A 19,493-nucleotide genomic window follows, 5' to 3' on the forward strand; every position below is an offset into this window, starting at 1 on the left:
ACAGACACGGATCTTCAGACGCAATAGATCAGTGGTTCTCAAATTTGCCCACATAGGAGATTCACCTGGGGAGCTTTTATTTCAATCAACTTTATTGAGATATAATGTACATACAAAAAATGCAGCCCTTGAAAGAATATAGTTCACCATCACAATCAAGATATAGAATATTTCCATCACCTCAAAACAGTTCTCCGGGGCCCCTCTGCAATCAGTCCTCTCACCAGCCCTGATTCCAGGTAACCACTGAACTGTTGTTAATACTACATATGCCTTTTCTACAATGTCATTTAAAAGGAATCACCGGTATGTACTCCTGTGTATCTGGCTTCATTCGCTCAGCCATTGTTTCTGAAATTCATCCACGATGCTGTATATAACACAGTTCGTTCCTTTTTATTGCTGAGTCATATTCCACTGTACCATTAAACCACAATTTGTTTTTCCATTCACCTATTGTTGGATGTTTGGGTTGTTTCCAGTTTTGGGCTATTGTGAATAAAGATACTGTGAACATTTATATACAAATCTTTTGGTGGGCATGGTTTTGTTCCAACATGCAGCCAAGGTCAAAAACCACTGGTATACATCTCAGGTGTCTACCTGGGGCAGACAAATAAGCAAAAGACACAGTGCATCCACCTGCAGTTTCTGCAATCTTCCTGATAATGGAGAGAGAGAAGGGAAAACGTATGCAAGTATCTAGGCCAGACACCACCGCCCTCTGCAAGCTTTGTTGGTCTCTCTGAGACTCCCCCCTCTCCCCATCTTTTATGAGGTAGGAGAAGGCAGGAAGAATTAAAAAAAAAAAAAAAACACAGAGAAATTAGCAACTTTTTTGATCGTTTTATTTTGACCCTGGTATTTTATTCAGGTTATCATTCCCAGTGCTCACAAGAGCCCTAACAAATAGGTCTATTTTATAATCCCCATGTTACAGATGAGGAGATGGGGCTCGGAAGGATTAAGTGACTTGCTTGAATTTAAACCCAACAGTCTGTTTCTGAGGCCAAAGAGCTTAATACTCCACTAGCATCAGAGAAATGGAGGGCTCCCGGGACCACAAGCCTGCCCCCACCCAGCTATTCTTGTAGCAGGAGAACACAAGCATCCAGTACAAGTATGAAGGCAGGCTGCAGGTGTGTTTACCTGAGACAGGAAAGGTGACGTGTAATGTACCTGAAAGTTGTGGGTTAATTATGGGATTTCCTTTCCTTTCAAGCTTAAAGGATGGGATTTATGCCCCTTTGGCACAGGAGAGGAGACCTAGTCATTGTCACAGTCTCCTGCCTCCACCCAAGCTGGTGCTGGGGACACGCAGCCCTGGGTGGGAGAGAGCTAAAGAAGGAAAGAGTAGGTGAGAGGACGCTGGTGAGCAGCTGAGGCTCGAGGCCGATCTGCCTGGCCAACAGCTGTCTGCTCCTTTCGTGTAGCTCTTGTCTGGCCTGGAATGGACAAAGAGCATTTTCTTGGGAGAAGCTGCTGTTGTCAGCTTGGGCTACTATTTCAAAACAAGGGAAAAATCAGGAGTAGAAAAGCTTTTCTCAAAAATATATCTAGGGATTATGAGAAACTGGGTAGGGGGCATCCAGGAATGTTCTGTAATGTCTTCGTGACTTTTCTGTAACTCTAAATCTGTTCCAAAACTCAGTTTGATAAATAAATAAAATGGATCTGGGGGTTGTGGAGTCATATAATGGGGGAGCAAGGAGAAAAGCAAAACAGAAGAAAATTTGCTGCGTGCATGCACACTGCACATGTGCTGAAATAAAAGTGGAAAACGAATCCTTCATTTTAAATCCTCAACAGCAGAGAAACAATTGGGGGCATATAAGGACCCCTGGGAGACATAAGAGTGGGGCCTAAGGGAGGCTTAGAGTTCTCTTCCTTCAAGAGATTTAGGGGGTGAGCTGGGGAGTGGGGTTTCCGTGTATTGTGGTGAATTTCCAGGGCCTGAATCAGTCTCTTCTATTTGTCTCTCTGTTTCTCTCGCTCATTCTTGTTCTCCCTTCCCTTCTCCCCTGCTCCCCAAATATTTATCCCAGGGGAGGGCCAGATGCCTGTAGAAAGCCACTGTGCCAAAGTACCCTTAGCCCAGTTGGTTGCCCTCACTGGGCCTCAGTTGTGGTATCTGTAAAATGGGGCTACCATGAGCCCCTCTGACGTCACAGAACCATGAAGATGAGGGAAAATGTTAATGCAGATCTGTGCAGACCCAGGGGGCTACAAGGTCATAGCAGGTCCGTTCACACCAGCCCCAAATTGGAAGTAACCCGAATGGCAATCAACAGTGGAACGGACAAATAAATTGTGGCTTATTTGTATAATGGAATACAACATAGCAATATAAAAGAATGAACCACTGTAATCCTCAAGAACGGGGATGAGCCTCCCAGATGTGATGTTGAGTGAAATAAGCCAGGTGCACAGGCAAACATACTCCACGATTCAATTTACATGAAGTTCAACAACAGGCAAAACTAATCTCTGATGACACGAGTAAGAAGAGCAGTTACCTTTGGGGGATATCGACTTGGAGGGGAGCATAAAGGCTATTTCTGGGATGTTGGAAATGTTTCAGCTCCTGATCTGGTTCGTATTTATGTAAAAATGTATCAAGCTATATACTAATTTTGTACACTTGGTGTGTGAGTTATACCCCAATTAGAAAAATATAAATGACTAGATTATTATTTGAAGTAGCCTCTATATCAGGAGATAAGGCGGCTCTGGAGGAAGGAGGGGGTGGTTAAAAAGTGGTTTTGCTACTTCTTTCCTGCTCTCTTCTGTCCCTTTAGCCTCTCTCTAAATAGAAACCACTTGTTCTTTAACATTTCTTTATCCCATCCTCTATCGCTTTATTGGACCCTACTATGCATCAGGCACTATTCCAGGAGGTGGGGATGCAAACTTTCTCCCTCTCAACCTTCCTTGTGTAATAAACATTTCTTGAATATCCACCATGACCAGACATGAGACCCCTCCTGACAGCACTAAGCATTTCCTCTCAAGCACTTCAAGGGGTAAGGAACTGGGCACCGAATCTCTGGGCTCCTTTTCAGTCTCCACCTGTCATTCTAAGAGAGGAGAAAGGTGCCTGCTCTATGACAATGTGTATTTAATCCTCAACAACCCAGGCCACACAGCTGGAAGGCAGCAGGAGTAGAGTTCAAACCCAGGTCTGTTGGAGTCCAGTGCCCCTGCCTTCCCCACTATTCCATGGCCTTCCAGAAGCCAGGCTAGCCTACCCCTCTCACTGGGCATCTGTGGTAGTTGCCTTCCAAAAAGACCCCTAAGACTCTTGCCTTCTAGCTTTTGTGCTCTTTATGTAGTCCCCTCCCACACAGATAGCTGACCTGTGCAACAAATAGGATATTGCGGGAAAAAAAAGTGTGTCTACAAGACTAGGACATAAAAGGCACTGCAGCTTCCACCCTGAGTCACTCACTCTGGCGGAAGCCAGCCGCCATCTTGTGGGGACACTCAAGCAGCCCTACTCAGAGGCCCATGGGGCAAGAAACTGAAAACACCTCTGCCAACAGCCAGCACCAATGTGCTAGCCATGCGCATGAACCATTTGGGAAGAGGATTCTTCAGGCCCAGTCAGGCCTTCAGTTAACTGTATCCCAGCCAACATCTTGCCTACAACCTCATGGGAGACCCTGAGCCAGAACCAGCAAGCTAAGCCGCTCCCAAATTCCTGATACCAGAAATTACATGAGATAATAAATGTTTATTGCTGCTTTATACTGCTAAATGTGGGGGTAATTCATTATGGAGTGAAAGATAAATAATACAGTCCCTCTCAGAGCCACAGGCTTTGAGAGGTTGCATGTTAAGGCATTCAGAAGCATCCACTTACTGACAGGGTGGACAGAAGGGGGTGAACTTGAGAGGACAAGAAAGGCTCAACATCACCAAGAAATTCCCAGTGTGTAGGAAATGAACTGTGAAATAAGAGACTCAGCAAAGCAGAAATCCTGGCATCTTCTTCCCTAGAAATTTCTCACACACCTCATCTATCTCAGTAAATAGAACCACATGCATCCAGTTGCTCAGGCCAAAATCCTGGGGGGCATCCTTGAGTCATCTCTCTCCCTCACACCCAATATATGATCCATCAATGAGGTTCTCTACCTCTACTTAGAATACATTCCAGACCTGACCCCTTCCCATCACCTTCTCTGCAAGGCAGACTGATACACCCTCCTCTCTCACCTGGGCAACTTCAGCAGCCTCTTGGCCCATCTTCCTGCTCAGAGCTGGAGTGGCTTTCTAGTAATGGAAATCAAATCATGTCCCTCTTGCTCAAAACCCCCCAATGGCCTCCCAAGCTTCAGCCACATAACCTTCTTTCAAGCATGTCAAAGTCACCTCATCTCAGGCCTTTCCATCCCTCAGCTCACCATGAAACATCATTTGAGTCTCACCTCAAAACAACACTTCCTCCGAGATGTTTTCTTGGGCTACCCCAGCCTAATCACTCTCCAACCCATTGGTTAACTCGTTTCCTTCATAACTTGTTTGTCCATTTACTGTCTGGCTCCCCTAGTAGAATGTAAGCTCTGTGAGGACAAAGACCTTATCCGCCTTGTTCATCTAGAAGACTGTCTGGCACCAGGAAGGTGCTCAGTCAACATTCATTGAATGACTCCTGCGTAGAGGCAGGGGGGTGGACAAGATGACTTCCAGGGTGATCTGGTTATAAAATCCAGAGTACAGAGCTCTCTCGTGTGCTCTAGGGCTCACGTCAGTTCCCAGCAGGAGGAAAAGGCAGGGTGGTAGTAAGAGTTGTGGTTTCTAGGGAGACTTCCCAGCTGGGTGGAGCTCACATCACCAGTAGGTTCGATTTCCTATGGAGGAAAGTCCTGGAAAAAGGCCTGTCTGTCTGACCACTGCTCCGCCAGCCCACCCTCTCCCTCTTGATTAGTCTCTTTGGCTGGGCAGAGCTGAAGAGCTGCAGCCTGGTACATCCCAAGCTCAAGCATACTCAAGGTCATCTTTGGCATCCCTCTTCTCCACCCAAGAGGCTGATGCTCAAGAAGAGGACCATCTCCTGTCACACCTTTCTGTGCCTCTCTGGGACACCCATCCCCCCCATACAGACCCTTCACTAGTGGTAAGTTCCTCTCCTTATCCTCTCTAAAGGTAACCTGCTGCTGCTAAGAGATGGAAAGCAAAAGGAGGAGAGGTAGGAAAGGATCGAGAAATATCTGCCAGTAGGCAATCAGGGCCAATAAGAAAGAAGCATGAAGCCTGAACAGAGAAGGGGAGAGGAAATACCCTGTGAGAACTTGGGGAAGTCACTCAACCTGTGGGTGCCTCAGTTGATGATTGCTGAGCTGCCTTTTGAATTTTCAACCTGTATTTTATGCTTTGATGGAATTTAAAGAATAAAATCAGGTAATACATGTGAAGTGCTTTCTAAGGTACGAAGCACTATACAAATATTAATTGTTATTATGGGAAACAGGTGTGGGAAGGGGACAGGGAGAGGGTGGGCTGGGGAGAAGTAAGGAACTTAGAAGGTTCTGGAGTTAAGGGTGGAAAAAACTCTGCTCTGAATGAACAGACCAGGGAAGAAGATGGGAGGGAGAAGCAGAAACTCACTCCCCACCGGAGAGAGAAAAGGATGAAGGGGCCATAAAAGCGGAAGACGGCAGAAGGGGCAGAAAATCCACTGTGAGGACGTGCCTACTGCAAGCCAGGCCCGTCGCATCTCTGCTAGGTGAGAACTCCAACCTGAAGTTTACAGATGGAAAGACCCCCCACCCCCACCCCCAGCCCCTGGGAGGCTGTACAAGCAGGGGCACCCAAGAAGAAGTGGATTCCCTCACAGCCACCCGCGGCACCCCTCCTAGTTCTATCAGCACTCCCTCAAAACCCACGGGCTGCATAAAGTGTCACCCCTCCAGCGACATACTGATAACAATCATCAATGATTGTGTCGGTTGGGCATTGACCAGCATTATCCCATTTAATCCTCACAGAAAGCGGGCTCATTATTCCCATACCCTTGAGGATGGAATGGAGGCTCAGAGAGGTTACATGATTTGCACAAGGTCACCCAGCTAATCAGAGGCACCAGATATACAAGGCTTCAACTACTCAGTGCTCTTTCTTAAGCATCCTCCTTCCTCCTTCCATTCACTGAACTCCTTTCTGAAAGACCAAGTATGAGCAGCAAAGGAGAGGACGAAGAGGGTATAGGCGATAAAGAGGAATGTGTCCACCTTGGCTGCCCATGAAAGGGAAGGCAGGGCATTTCCACCTCCAGAGAGAGCTGAGCCCATCCGACAGTTTCCTTCCCGAGCTCAGAACCCATCCTGGTGCCAACACCCCCCACCAACCCCCCATTACTCCATTCAGACTCCAAGAGGACTGAGAGGGGTCCAGCCAGCCTGGCCAACCAACACCCAGCAATTCCGCTAGCCTTCTTCCCTCGTTTTCCCTCTCCCACCAAGAGGAGCCAGGAAATACAGATGGGGAAACTGAGGACCAAAGTGGGACCTGGCCAATAAGGAGGCATGGGAAGGTCGCTGTGGCAGTTCCAGGCTGAGCTCCCTCCTGACCTCCAACACCTCATCCCCACGGCCCCATCTACCTTCTCCTCCCGCCCTTAGTGTCCCGCGGCTGTGGTCCCACCCCGAGTTTTTCTAGGCCAACCAGGACGCTGCGCGGATTGCAGGATAATTGAATTCATGCCCCCCTTTCCCCACGGTTGCTGTTCCCCCCAACACACACCCCCTGGAGAATCAGGGGAAACACCTTCAAAGGCCCCCCTCGGAGCCCAGAACCCCAGCCAGCCACGGAGAATGCACGCCGCGCCCCCCACCCGGATGCGCCTCGCTCCCCGACTTCGCCCCCTCTCCCCTCCCCCACCCCCACCCCCCCCCCCCCACCCCCCGACCCTCGCCTTCACCTTGACCTGCACCCGCTCCCGGGCCCCGGCGCTTTGCATAAACAAAGGGAGGAGGAGAGGACGACCCGGGCACGCCCCCGCCCGCCGGGCCCCCACTCCAGGGCAAGGACCCCGAGCCAGCCCCGTCCCCGAGCCCCACGTAAGGCTCGCCGGCCCGCGGCCCCTTACCTTGGCCTGGCATTTCCGATGACAGGAGAAGCTGCAGACTGCAAGAGGGCGAGACACAGAAAGAAAGTTTGTAGCCGCGAGGTATGAAATGGAAACTCCGGCGAAATCTCCTCCCACCCCGCCCGCAACCCGCGCTCGAGAGGGAAGGAGGGAAGGAGGGACCGAGAGAGGGAGAGGGCGCGGAGGGGGGCGGCTGCCGCAGCGCCCCGGGGCCTGCGAGGCGGGAGCGCCCGGGACTGTGGACCCGCGGGCCGGGCGGCGCGGAGCCCCCTTCGCCAGAGCCCCTTCAGGCGCGAGAAGGTGGGGAGGACAGGGGCGGGGGCCGCCCCCGCGCTGGACCCCCGCCAGGGGCAGATGTGGCTCCGACCCAGGCGCCATGCCCAGCCGGCCAGGCTGTAAAGGGGAGGGGGTCTTCCCCCTTTCTGCACTCCTGGGGCGTCAAACATTTCCGCAGAAAAACACACCAGGCAGGCAGGCAACACGCAGGATGCACGATCACACTCACACCTTTCCTGGCCCAGGAGAGGACACACACATGTACACACACTCACCCGTAACTTCTTAGAGTGAACACAGCCATACATCCATTCACCACCATATGCACACCTAAAGCCGCACACACACACTCACACCCAAGGAGAACTTTTGACCTGGGGGCACCAACATACACCCACTGGAGGGCAGACCCTCCCCAGTTCAGCTCTGAAGCAGAATGTGGACACAGACACGTGGACAGATGCTCACACAGACTCACAAACCTCATGTATTTGAGTTGAAACACACACACACACACACACACACACACACACACACACACACAGGCTGGCTCCACCCTCCCACTACCAGAAGCTGGAATCAAATTTCCTATCAGGTTCTCTCAGTCTGGAATGTCCCCAGTCCTGCCCCCATCATCCGCCATCTCTCCCTCCCCAATGCCCTGTTGGGCTCCTTAGCCCTGGTGTGTGTGGGGGGTGGGGGGGAGGGTTGATGAAAACCCCCTGCTCCCCCGCTCCACCTACCAGATCCCATAGATGAGGTGAGGGGTTCCCTGAGCAGTTTCTGCCCTGACTTGGGCCTGGTTGGCTGCCCAGGACCTGTTGAGGCTGGTGGGTTAGGGGCCCTGGTTAGAGACCTGGGGTGGAGAGAGGGGGCAGGGGAGCCACCCAACCAGGCATCCTCAACAGCTACAAGCCGGCACTCCCTCTTCCTGAATCCACAGTACCCAACTTCCTTCCAGCTCTGAGCCAGCATGATTCTTAGCAGAACCCACAAAGGGTGACTGAGGCACAGATTAAGGCTGGAAGCAGCCGAAACACGCCCCAGGTTCCCCAAACAAGGCTTCTGGTTTGTCTGTGGCCTAATGGGCTGGGTAGGAGTGGGTGGGAAACTGGAACGCAAACTGGTCACCCGCCCTTGTCCTCCCAGCACCGAGTCCCGTCCCCAGCTCAGACCTGTGACTCAGCCATTGCTGAGAAGGCTTTCCTGACCCCAGCGGCCACCCAGCCCAGCTCTGGGACTTCTCCAACCCCTGGTCCCAATGAGAAATACCCACCCCTGGCCACGCCAGGACATACTCACCCTTCTAGACTTCATGCTTCTCTCCCCCCACCCTTCCTACCCCCGAATGGCAACTCCCTTCCAGAGGCTGATCCCTCTCTGACACCAGTAGCCTCCCAGGCTTCTTTCTTGGCCTTGCAACGTGGGATTGAGAAAACCCCAGGCCATGTGACCTGAGCTGGGAAGGCTGTCCCAGTCAGGCCAGAACCTTCCCTGTGCCTCTGCTGACCAAAGCCCAGGCTTCGAGAATGAGCCGACACCCCTCCCACGGAGGCCTTCATCTGCTCCCACCTCTCTGCAGCTATCTCTGCTGAGCACACATTTCTCACCACCTTCATTCTCAGAGTTGTGAGCTCCTGCAAAGGAGTGACCTGCCTCTCTCTCCCACACAAATGCACACACACGCTAACACACCCAACCTGCACAGTGCCTGGTACATAGTGCAAGCTTAATAAATGTTTGCTGAGCTGGGCCTTGACTGAAGGTCTTCCCTGGAGTGCACCCCCCATTGAATCATCCCCATCCCCCTCTCAGCCTTTGCCTCAGCTGTAACCACCGCACACACACACCCATATTCAACCAGAAAGGCATCCCAGGCTGTCCACTCTGAGCCTCCCAGGGGCACAGTGGGGGACCAGGACTTGGTCTCCCTCCAGCAGCACACTCCACACTTCAGACAGTTCCCAGAGTGCGCCAAGCCCTTTCGTACCTCGGGGCCTTTGCACTTGCCAGGAATGCTCTCCCTCACTCTCGTGCTCCATTTTTCACAGGGCTGAAGCCTCATCTTCCTGAATCCACTCAAAGCTGTCTCCTCAAGGAGGCCTTCCCTGATTGCCCAATTATCCTTGCCCACCAGTTTATTTCCTCGCAACACACCTGATGATTTACTTTGTAGCATGATTCCCAATCTGAAGTCATCTGGGTGATTTCCCGCTAAATTATATACAGTGTATTTCCTCGCATGAGACTCGTGGGGGCAGGGAGCATGCCTGTCTCATTCACGCTGGATTCCCAGCAGCTAGAATGGCCTGCTCCAGGCCTGCAGGACCAGAGAGCATCTCTGTACCAGTTAGGGAAAGACCCACCTTCTGGGCTTACTAGTCCCAGGGACACACAGCTGGGTCAGTACATGGTGTCTTTGTGAGATTGGCAAGAAGGTGCCCTTTCTCCGGGTGGCTGCAGCCCCATGCCAGGGTGCAAGGGCCGATGAGCCAAGCACGGGCTGTTCCACTGCTCTCTCAGGCAGGCGCCCTTGGCAGTGAATGACCATATGCAGCAACCCTGCCTGTCACCTAGTGAGCAAACACTCAACAAATGCCCTCAAGGAGCCCACGAGGGGTGGCGCAATTGGGCAATTGCAGGGCAATGCAATGAGTGTTCCCGCTGGGCTGGAATGCAGGGAGCTGGGAAGCTCTCCAGTGGTGTGCAAGGAAGACCTCCCTCCACTCCTAGCTCAGAAGACATAAAAGCTCAGACACTGAGCTCAAGTGTAGGGGCCACGCAGGGCAGGTGTGACCAAGCCCCAGCCAGTGGATGTCTATATCTTCAGAGTCCCTGTCCCAACCCCAAAGTGGCCCTCTTGGCCTGAGTCCCCAACAGGGAAGGACTGTTTGCATTCTTGGTCATCTTTCTTGGGTCCTCTCTCATGGGGCGCTGTTTCTTCCTCTCTAACCTCTATCCCTCTTGCTGTATTTCGAACATGTGGCCTGCTATTCTGCTGGCTTCTCACTTCCCAGATCAATGGCACATTCAAATATGTTACCCAGAGGGAAACTGCAGCAGCCAGCCTCCAAGGCAACGCACATTGCTTCTCTCTTCCTGTATTCGCCCCCTTGTGTCCTTTCTTCCCAGGTTGAACACGGCTGGTTTATGTAACCAATAGTATACTGTAGAATGACACTGTTTGACTTCTGAGGCTAACTAGGGCTTAAAAGACATTGAGGTTTCAGCTTTGGTCTCTTGGATACTTGCTCTGGGGGAAGACACTGAAGCAACCCAATGGAGAGCTCCACACGGTGAGGAACTGAGGCCCCCTGCCAACAGCCATGAGACCAAGTCACCCAGGAAGTGACTCCTCCAGCCCCACTCAGGCCTTCAGGTGACTGCAGCCATGGCCAACCTCTTGACTGCAACCTCTTGAAAGACCTCAAGCCAGAACCACCCAGCTAAGTCACATGTGAACTGACCTACAGAAACTATGTGATATAACAATTTTTTAATTTGTTTTATGCTAACTTTGGGGTCATTTTTTATGTAGCAATAGGTAACTTATACAGAAGCCGAAGCACAGATCCCTCCGATAGCAAGAGGCCAAAGGTTGATGCTAGGAACCAAGGCCAGAGGCCCATCTCCTAGGGTCCTTCCTTGCTCTCTGAGTACCGTCACATTCCTCTCTTTAACTCCTTCCCATTTCTTACCCTTCTAACCAATTAGTCGTCATGTCCCAGAAAGCAACTCCAGAGGGGTTGTTAAATCCCAGCCTTCCTCCCTAGTCCCCAACCACTGCACCAGTTCAGACCAATTATCCTTTCCTGGACACCATCTCCTCACCAGCCCTCTCTCCCTTTGGTCCACAGCAGACCATTCTCAAGTGCAAACTGATCACATCACATCCACGTTTAGAGCCCTCTGCCCAAGTCCTTAGCACATCTTATAAGGTCTTACATGGCCTAGTCTTGCCACCACCGCCAGCTGCTGCCTCAAAAGAGATCTGTTCCTGCCACATCAAACTCCTGGTCTCTCCTCAAATGGGCCTTTGAGACAAAAAGGAAGAGGTCTGGAATGGTGAACTCATATACATCCTTCAAAGCCCAGTTCAAAATGCCCCTTCTTGGGTAATCAGGCCCTCAAAGGTGGCCACTCTCTCCTCTGTGCTCCCAAAGTCCTCAGCTCATATCCCTGGGAAAAGCTCTTGTCACCTTGGAGGGCCAAGTATTCCTTTATGATTTGCTCTCCCCCTGGCATCCAACATTGGGCTTCTCAAAGGCAGAAATGGAGGTTCTGTTCAACTTTGCAGCTTTGTATCCTGCCCCCTCCCCTAGCACAGGGCCAGACAAACAGATGAGGATCAGTACATTTCAAACTGGAAGGATCCTTCCCAAACTAAACCCCTGGGATGGAGGCTGACATTCAGGGGCAACAGAAGGTCCAAGCAAGGATGGGTGAGCCCCACTCTTCGACTCTAGCCCCTGCTGGGTGAGGGCGGGTAGGGAACATGGGAGTCAGTCAGTGCTTCCTGAGCCTCCACAGGGCAAATGCTGCCAGTGCTCAAGCTTGGTAAGGAGTGGGGATTGGGGGAAGTAAGGGGATTATGGAGGAGAAGTAAGGGTGTCCACCCCCCTTCCCTTCATCCATTCCTCCTCCAGTCCCACTGTTCATCCACCCACTCACCCACCTGGCTGCAGAAGACAGGCTCCAGCTCAGACACAGATGATGCACTAACAGTGTGATCTGGGGTGAGTTACTTAACTGCTCTGAGCCTCCATTTCCTCATCTCTAAAATGGGGGTGATAATAGCATCTACCTCCAAGAGTTGTTGTAGGGATTGAATGAGTAATATCTGGGCCCGGCACAGAGTGTGCTCCATGTAAGGGGGAACATCACTGTTGTTAGGTGGAAGAGCCACCACCTCCTGGTCAGGAGACCTGCAATCCAGTCCCGACTGCTTTCATTCAGCTGTGTGACCTGAAGCAAGTCACTCACCCTCTCTGAGTCTCAGGCTCCTACTCTGAAAATAAGACAGTAGACCGGCAGCCCCAAGGGTATGTGCCCTGCTGCCTTGTCTTCCTTAGATTGCCAGATGTTTAACTTTTTTCTAAGTGTTTTTATAGTTTTGCCTCTGGGCAAAGCAGCCCTCTCCAGATCACTGCCCCTCCACCCCCACCACACCCCAGTGTCTTACACTCATTTGTCTACCTGACTCTGAAGGCCCCCCCCTGGAACCCAATGGTGTCTAGGCCCTCTTCCAGCTGTGAGAGCCTGTGGATAGCCCTGGCCAGTCTCCCTACCAAAGTCCCCACCCAACCCTCTCTCCCTCCAACCAGTGCTGACCCTGACAACATCCAAACGCTGTTGGGGAAACACCCGACCTGTGGTTGGCAGCGATGCGCACTCTGCAAGCTGGCATGGAACCAGCACAGGAAACCGCCCCCCTCCTGCCATCCCTCAGATGCCTGAGACCTCCCCAGACACACACCGCAGGACCCATCCCACCGAAGCAGGCCACGGCCCCTCCCCAGCTCCCACGGAAGGCCCTGTCATCGCGTGCCTGCCTTCAGCGGCCTCTGCAGCCAGGGACCCCATCAAATTAAAACTCCATGGAGACCCGGAGACCCATCATCACCCGCTAGTGTCAGCATGACCCTCCCCCCACATACACACAGGGAGGCCCAGCCTGAGGCCTGAGAGAAGACAGAGTGCCCAGTTGTGGGGAGGTGTCTGTAGGTTACCTGAGGGGTGAGAACTGTCCCCCCAACCCCAGCCCTTGGACCCTGCTCCCGCCTCAGCTGTGCTGCCCATCCTCTGTCCTGGGGTGGCTTCCTGCCTCTCAGGAACACAGGAAGCCAACATTGTTGGGATCTAAATGGCCTTTTCCTCCTGGACTCGGGTCGGAAAATGAGCACATAGCCTCGGTGTGCACCTGATCCCCGCGATAACCGGCTGCAGCGCCTTCCCCGGCTGGCCCCGGAGAGAGGCCGGCCACCGACCTGCCCACCGGCCATCAGCCCTGCCCTGCTCTGCTCGCCTCTACAGGGGCGCTGCAGGTGTCGCGGGGAGCAGGCAGGGGAAGTGGACGTGGTACAGCTCGAAGTCGGAGCAAGCAGCCTTCTAGATCATTCTATCCAGTGGTTTTCAAATTTTTATTTTAGTATCCAAACCATTTTATTCAGATTGCCTCTTATGCGGAATCTCAATAATGATGTTGGTTAGAGTTCTGAGGACATTACCTGGACTGTGTGATTGGCTCCTCACAGTAATCCGCTGAGGGAGGTATTTCTGTTTGTCCCGTCTTAAAGGTGAGGAAACTAAAGGTCAGAGAGGTGAGACAAGCTGCCCAAGCTCTCACTAGTAAGTGGCAGAGCTGGGATTTGAATACAGGACATCTGAGTCAGGTGCAAGACAACTACGTCATCCTGCTTTCTGATAAACTTAACAGTTGAAAGCAGAGCTGATCCCATGGGAGGGAGCAGGGGTCCCAGGGCCCTGACTCCTTAAGCCTTCCCTTGGACTTCCCCGCTTCTTTATCCCCTTGGGCTCCTAAAATACCTCCAAAGAAACTCACACCTCCTTCAGAACACAGTTCTGATCAAATCCAACCCCCTCATTTTAGAGAAAGGGGAAAGCCAGACCCAGAGAGGTTAAGCGTCTCCCTCCAGGTCACACAGCCAGGCAGTGGTGAGCCAGAACTAGAAGCCCCAGGTCTTCTGACCCTAGCAGGCTGCCTTCAATGGCTCCAAAGAGGCCCTCAGACACAGGGTGGAGGCTGGGGTCCTCAATGAGGTAACAGAGGGAAGGAGCTCCCTGAAACACGGTTTCCCCAAATCCAACCAGTGAGTATGATTTCTCAAAACTTCTGAGTAGGTTTGTCCCATCAAGGGCTGAAGAGAGTGCAGGTGACTGCCTGCCCTTCCCCGCTCCCCTTCCAGGCTGACCAGAAGACATTGAGAAGGGAGGTGGTCTAAGTCTGGGCCCCAGTCCAGGCCCCAACCTGGGGCATTTGGGCTTCTGAGCTGGCATTTTGGTCTCTTCCCTTTGATTTCAGCCTGTCAGGAGACTAGGTCTTTAGCCAAAGTTCTGAGTTCATCCCACCTCCCTCTGGAGCCCCCAGTACCCACAGGACTCCCCTAGAGCATTGCTTCAGGGACCTGTGGGACATTCAGACTGAGGAACTCCCACACATCCCTCAAAACCCAGCATATGCATGCCTCCTCTAGAGGAGCCTAAAGAGAATCTACTGCGTCTGAGCACGTCCTTGCACACACACCCCTGTGTCAGCTTTGGCACTCTGTACTGTGGTTGTCTAAATGCATGTCTGCCTTCCCTGGTCAGGGGCTGGGAATTAGCACCAGTACCTGGCACAGTGTCCAGCCCAGAAAAGGACACAGTTCATGATTGTTTTGTGGATGCACAGAGGCATGGAAGGGAGGTAAAGTAGCCTACTTTGGGGGAGTTATCCCACCTTTACAGATTCCACCAGGAGAATTTTTCATGCCTTACCACCCCCAGGGTGAACAGTGCAAGGCTAGAAGGTGGGGAGTTGCTCTAGCTTGGAACACTAGAGGAGGGGCAGGCAGAAGGAGAGAGGACACATGTCCCAGTCTCTCTAGATCTAGGGAAGTTTCCTCACTGCCCCTTCCTCAATATGAGGGAACAGAAGTTCCCTCAATATGGCATGCCCTGTGGAGACCGAATTCACGGCCTTGATATTCTATATACCCCATCCCCGGCCACTAATCCCGAAGGTTGCCACTTGCAGCCTGAGGCTTGAGGACTGGAGGAAGAACCAGACAACAGAGCTAATCCTTTGAGCTGTGTTTGGTGAGTAGCACGTGGGCTGGATTTCAGTCCACACTTGCCCACAGAGACAAGGAACAATCCATACAACCATCTTATGGCAATGGAAGGAAAGAAGGAAGGGAGGGAGGGAGGAAGGAAGGAAGGAAGGAAGGATGGAGGGCTTTGATCATCTCATGCCACCACAACCTCCTGGGTTCAAAGCACAGTCGGTCCACTCCTTCCATCTCCCACCAGTGAGCCCAGCGGCCCCCGGCCCTGCCCCCAGTTTTAGTGACCCAGCGCTCTTGGAGTCTTAGGCTGTCCTTTCCCAGGCCCAGGACCTGGTCCTGTTGTGGCCCAGTCCTGCCACCTGGTGGCACGTCTGGAGGGTGGTCCTGACTTTCTTCCTTCCTCTTCCCACCAACTCCCCCATCCTCCACCAGCACCAGCCAGAGCTGCCAAACCAGCCTGGATGCCCGCTGCCCGCTGGCCACCAGCCACCAGCCCTCCTTTCCAGTTCACACCGGCAGAGCCAGGCTTGGATCCTGGTGAAAACAGGGCCATTTCTCCCTCAACTTGGGAACCTTCCACTCACATGGGGACAAATCCCTTCCTCAACCCAAGCCCTCAGGCCAGGTCAGCTGGGGAACTTACAACCACCAGACACTGAGGCTGGAGACATGCCCAGGGTCACACAATGAGTGTCCCGGGACCTCCTTCTCCCCACACCCCTGTACCGCCTCCTATCAGAGCAGTGTCGGAGGGTCACTGGTGAGGGCAGACACACTGGGGAAGAAACTTGGGGGAAATCAAGGGTTAACGTATGCAGTTGATGGTACTGGAGGATGCAAATGAAATGCAGAACCCCCACCTCAGCAATTCTTCGGCTCCCACCCTAAGCTACCACAGGTCACCGCCAGACCTCCCGGGAGGAGGGCGACACCGTGTGACTGCTTTTGGTATTGTAACAGGTCCTGCTGGCCCCCTAAACTCATCTTTGGCATCCCAGCCCTTCAGTTAGGGAACATAAACCTGCCCACGGCTGGCCTTTTCTGGAATCCACATTCACACACACTCACTCACACACTTCCATCCACTCCTACCTCTAATACCCAGCTTACGCTCCAGGAAGCCTCCCCTGCCCCTGAGAGCACAGGCCCTAAAAACCCTATTCCAACCCAGCCAGCTAAGTGCCTTGGCAAGCAATGGGGCTCCTCTGAGCCTCAGTTTCCTTGTCTGTGAAATGGCATGACACCAGAACCTTCCAGATGCCGTGAGGATGGAAGGAGACCACGCATGCAAGCCCCTGGCATAGAGTAAGCACTTTGATCATCGTTCACTAGACTGGAGCTTGGCTTCCCAGCCCCACTGGGACTTTGGCAAAGAGGGTGGAGAGATCCGCATGAGCGAAGGCTCCAGGGCAAGAGAGAACACAGCCCATTGACATATTTGACATGCTTGGCATAGTCAGGGACATGTGAGCTGCAGCAGGTTTGAGTTGGGAGGCGGAGGGGGTTATGGAGCAGAGAACTGGGCAAGGGGTGGATCCTGCCAGGCCTCCACCACAGGAAGGGGTCTGCATTTTGTCTTGAGGGTAGTGGAGCTCCCGGAAGGCTTTAACCAGGGAAATGATGTCACTGGATTTACATTTATGCAGCCCCACTGGAAGCTGGTATGGAGGGTGGGTTGGAGAGGGTGGATCAGGAATCAGCAAAGGGGGCTGCTGCAATTGTCTCGGGGAGAGAAAACGGCAGCCTGAATGTGGAGGGGGGACACCACCTGTGCCTGGAGCTATATGGGGGCAGCTGTATTGGGAATGGTTGATGGTAGGTGGGGGTGAAGGAGAGGGAGGCATCGAGAATGACAGCGAGGCCTCTGGCACAGCAGCTGGGTGTGTGATGGTGCCAGTGGCTGAGATGGGGTGCAGGGGGTACAGCTCCTCTGGTCTCACTGTGTGATCTGGCAACAGTAATGGCCAAACCACAGATCATTCCAAGAGCGTGTGAGATAGTGATTGAAAAAGCACTAGCAGTCAACAGATCCTCAAATGAATCTGATGTGGGGCCTCTTCGACTCAACCATAAGCTACCACGAAGGAGGACTGGGGCCTGGCATCTCTGTAGTCCTCCCAGTGCCAGGCACACGCCACCCACACCCCTTCCAATGCCAGCCACACCCCTTCCACAAACCAGCCACACACCATCCGCATGCCCGCACACACCCTCCATACACCAGCCACATGTGACCCACACTCCACACCCATCCTCACACCAACACACCCACTACACACCAACCACATGCCCTCCACACCATCCATACCCCTTCTGCATGCCATTCGCATGCCATCGGTATGACTCATAGACCTTCTTCATGCCACCCACACACCTTATACCTGTCACCCACACACATCCATATGCTTGACATCAGGGAGCTCAGCATCCACACCAGATGGGAACAAAGGCACCAGGTCCAGACCCCAAGGACGTCCAGCCTGATCTGAGCCAGGCCGCAGAACAGACTCCCGAGAATGTGCCCCATCCTTCCCCCAGCCCATCCAGCTGCTCACCTTTGCAGGTGCAGCCCTCCCGGGTGATGACCTGTCTGCAGATTCCACAGGGTTTCACCTTCTTGAAGGTCTTCACCTTGAAGCGGTGTGTCTTGGGGGCCTCCAGATCCTCGGGCTGTGGGAGGAGAAGGCAGAGCAATCAGACCTGGGCAGAGGCTGGGGGACTCTGCAGGGAAATCGTCCCCAGGCGCCTCACCCTGGCGGCTCACCTGATTCATTCGTGGCTCCAGCAGCAGGAGCCAGCAGGACAGACACCGACAGCTCCCTTCCTCCCTCCCTCCCAGGCACAGACCTTTCTGACACCCTTCTGCATATACATGGACAATTGAGACAGGATCACAGACCCTGCAGTGCAGGAAGGTGGCATTCTGCACTTGCAAGTTGATGATCTTGCACCCAGCTCAAGAGCCTCCCCACTCTCAACTGTGGGTGTTCAAAAGAGGACATATGGCGTGTCCCAGAAACGTGGCATGTCCAGGACTCTATCTGAAGACACTCTGGAGATGAGTACTGGGTAACAAAGACTGACCATAGAGAGACACAGAAGACAAAACGACAAAGCAAGAGAGACAGAGACAGAAAGCCAGAGAGGCACAGAGATAGAGAGAAAAGGAGAGAAAGCAGACATCAAACAGAGAAAAGCAATGGAGAGACAGAAAGGGGGGCTGGGGTGGGGTGGAAGAAGACCAAGACAAAAGCAGAGACAGAGAGAGACCAACAAGCAGACACAGAGAATGAGAAAGATCAGATAGAGACACGCGGAGATGCAAACGTTGGCCAGAGGATCAAGAAGGGACAGAGAAAAGGACAAAGGAGCCAGCTGGAATCAGCTCCCACTGGCCAAATCTGGGAAGATTCGAGCATCAAAATGAGTAATGATAGTAATGGCTTAAATGAGCTCACACTAATAGAAAAAAATAAAAGAATAAATTGAAAGTTTGGTGGAGAGCAGGATATTTACATCGTTTCAAAGTACCACCCCACATTATACTTGTAAACTCCAAAGGGGAAAAAAAGTGACTTTTCCTGGCAGACTTCACTTTAATCAAGTGATCAAAGTTAACCCACCAGCAATGGAATGAATCAAAATGGTGAGCCACCAAGGGAGTGCACTGAGAAGGAGACAGCATCACTTCTGTGATATTCCTGCCAAACACACACCACCTGAATCTAATCACAAGGCAATGTCAGACAGACCCAAATGGAGAGACATTCTAGAAAATAAATTAAAAGTGACAAGGTCATGAACATCAAGCAGAGACTGAGAAGATTTCCAGACAGAAGGAAACTAAAGAGACATGACAACTGAATGCAATGGCTGTTTCTGAACTGGGTTCGCTGGCCACACCGGACATTGCTGGGAAAACTGGTGAAACTTCAGTGGGGTGTGAGGATTCGATAGTCATAACGTATCAATATCAATTTCCTGATTCTGACAGTTGTGTTGGGTTAGGTAGGAGGAAGTTCTTGTAGGAAAATCAGGAAAGTATCCGTGGGTGATGGGGGCATCATTTCAGCAACTTACAAAGTTCAGGAGAAAAGTTCTTTGCCCTGCATTTGCCACTTTTGTGAAGTTTGAGATTGTTGCAAAACTCAAAGAGACAGGCAGACAGAAAGGGATGGCGGGGAGGCAGGGACCAAAGCACAAGCAACAACCGAGAGGGCGGGGGGGGGGGCCAGGAGTGGGGGCCAGGAGCCCAGAAGTGGCCCTTGGTGGCTGAGCCGGGCAGCCAGGCTCTGCCGGGCAGGTCCAGTGGACCACCCCTGGGTTCTGATATCCCACAG

The 19,493-nt window shown here is 52.5% G+C and overlaps 1 protein-coding gene across 6 annotated transcripts in view; it reads right to left on the minus strand.

The window, feature by feature from the left end:
- The window catches only part of TNS1 (tensin 1), a 225,854-nt gene that overhangs the window by 168,198 nt on the left and 38,163 nt on the right, over window positions 1–19,493 (minus strand). For all 6 annotated transcript variants that reach the window (XM_037848557.1, XM_037848556.1, XM_037848560.1 and 3 more), the window contains exons 2-3: window positions 17,709–17,823; window positions 7,091–7,128 (exon numbers count right to left, since the gene is read on the minus strand). The gene's annotated coding sequence lies outside the window, so the exon portion shown is untranslated. The remainder of the gene's footprint in view (window positions 1–7,090; window positions 7,129–17,708; window positions 17,824–19,493) is intronic.

Source organism: Choloepus didactylus, chromosome 9, assembly GCF_015220235.1.
Source record: "Choloepus didactylus isolate mChoDid1 chromosome 9, mChoDid1.pri, whole genome shotgun sequence".
Lineage (NCBI taxonomy): Eukaryota > Metazoa > Chordata > Mammalia > Pilosa > Megalonychidae > Choloepus > Choloepus didactylus.